The following is a 2,603-nucleotide window of genomic DNA, read 5'->3' as shown; positions in this document are numbered from 1 at the left end:
TTGAAGAGGAATACAACCAGTCAAAATGACTATGTAATTTAATTGACATTTATAATGCCTTCTAGCCGAATTGTAGATCATTTGTCATGGCCGACCTTTTCGCTTCAGCCTCGGGACCTGACGGTCCGGAGTGTGTCCGAATTCCCATGCGGTTATATAGGAACCGGGGAATGCATGGAGACCAGGCGTAGGGGTCATTAGGGCGTGAACAGACAAGTGCCCGACTAGGTATGTTATATTACATGGTTAGTAAGAAACATCTTCCAGGGAGAATAGTTTCATTAGGGGTTCCTTTCCCTAGGAGGCATGCCCTAAGGTGCATGTCCATGCTGCGAAAAGAAACGCAGGAAAAACATCTGGGGGCATATAGATAAAAATAAAAAAAGATCATCTTTAGTTCACCGACCGAATATTCCCTTAAGAACGCTAGCTTTCGGCTTCACCCAGTCTGAGGTACACGTCTGGCTGACCCGGCAGTAACAATCACAGAGGTGCTCCCTTTACCACCTAGCCGAACAATCGAGAATGTAGGGGTAAGCACAGGAGCCAGGCAACCCAGCTTGGCCAAAACTTAAGTCATATCGATGCATATAATGGTGAATAAAAGGTACATGCAGAAGTGTGACACATGTGTTGGGCATGAAGCCCGCATGAATAAGCTTCTGTTTAAAGAAGCCCCCAGGTTTAATGAGCGTGGATAGCGCGTCACTTTATGAGCCTTTAGAGGCTATAAGAGAGAGAGAGAGAGAGAAGAAGAGAAATGTAAGACAGAAAATATAAAAAATGGACAGAGGAAGGAGACGAACACAGAGTCCGACGCTAGGCATAGAATCTTCGGAGACGGGCCGTGTTCCATGGGTTTAGCTCAAGTCGGTTATCCGATGCATCCCGCAGGCGGTACACTCCACTAGTCAGGACTTGGTCAATTATGAAGGGACCTTCCCACTTGGGCTTGAGTTTGTCCTTTTTCTTGTCCGGTAGTCATAGAACTAATTCGCCAACGTTGTAATTTTTGGCCCGTACTTCTCAGCTTTGGTATCTTCGAGCCTGCTGTTGATAGAATGTGGAACGAGCTTTTGCCATGTCACGCTCCTCCTCCAATGCGTCCAAGCTGTCCTGCCGATCGAGATCGGCTTCTCTTTCTTCGTACATGCGCACTCGAGGTGAGTCATGAATTATGTCGCAAGGCAAAACTGCCTCTGCGCCGTACACCATAAAGAATGGTGTGTATCCGGTGGTGCGATTCGGCGTGGTCCGCAGCCCCCAGAGTACGGAGTCAAGCTCCTCTACCCAGTGCGTGTTAGATTCCTTGAGGGACCGCACTAATCTAGGTTTGATGCCACTCATGATAAGACCATTTGCACATTCGACCTGGCCGTTAGTTTGTGGGTGATAGGAAGCATAATCGAGCTTGATGCCCATGTTTTTGCACCAGAGTTTTACCTCGTCGGCCGTGAAGTTCGTGCCGTTGTCAATGATGATGCTGTGGGGGACGCCGTAACGGTGTACAACCCCGGATATAAAGTCTATCACTGGTCCGGATTCGGCCGTCTTAACAGGCTTGGCTTCTATCCATTTGGTGAACTTATCCACCATGACCAGTAAGTATTTTTGCTTGTGGGTTCCGCCTTTAAGGGGTCCAACCATATCAAGCCCCCAGACCGTGAAGGGCCAAGTAATGGGGATAGTTTGGAGGGCGGTGGGTGGCATATGGCTTTGGTTTGCAAAGAGCTGGCAACCGGTGCATCGTTGGACTAAGTCCTGAGCGTCTGCCCGGGCCGTCGGCCAATAAAAGCCTGTACGGAAGGCCTTTCTTACAAGGGACCGGGCTGCAGCGTGATGACCGCCAAGTCCGGCATGAATTTCAGCCAGGAGGTTCCGTCCCTCCTCTTCGGAGATGCACCTTTGAAGGACTCCGGTAGTGCTTTTTTTATAAAGCTCTCCCTCGTGGACTCTGTAGGCTTTGGATTGCCGCACTATGCATCGTGCCTCATTTTGGTCCTCGGGGAGTTCCTGCCTAGTAAGGTAGGCGAGGAATGGTTCTGTCCACGGGGCGATAACGGCCATTATTATGTGGGCTGAAGGTGTTATTTCATTGGCAGAGCCTCCGATTGTGTCAGAATGTTCGGTGTCGGGTAGTGCGGTTGAGTCCGGGCTGTTATTGTTCGGCTCCCCTTCCCATACTACGGATGGCTTGAACAGCCTTTCCAAGAAGATGTTGGGGGGACTACATCACGTTTTGCGCCGATGTGTGCCAGGACATCTGCCGCCTGATTATTTTCCCGGGCTGTATGGTGAAATTCAAGCCCCTCGAACCGAGCTGACATTTTTAGGACGGCATTGCGGTAAGCTGCCATTTTTGGATCCTTGGCATCAAAGTCTCCATTTATTTGGGATATTGCGAGGTTCGAGTCCCCGTGCACCTCTAGGCGTTGGATGCCCATGGATACTGCCATCCGGAGACCATGTAAGAGGGCCTCATATTCGGCTACGTTGTTGGAGTCCGTGTACATAATCTGTAGTACGTATTGAACTGTGTCTCCTATGGGGGACGTCAAAACGACGCCAGCCCCCAGTCCTCCAACATCTTGGAGCCGTCGAAA

The sequence above is a fragment of the Triticum dicoccoides genome, chromosome 5A (assembly GCF_002162155.2).
Source record: "Triticum dicoccoides isolate Atlit2015 ecotype Zavitan chromosome 5A, WEW_v2.0, whole genome shotgun sequence".
NCBI classification, from domain to species: Eukaryota; Viridiplantae; Streptophyta; class Magnoliopsida; order Poales; family Poaceae; genus Triticum; species Triticum dicoccoides.
This window is presented reverse-complemented; position numbering follows the sequence as displayed.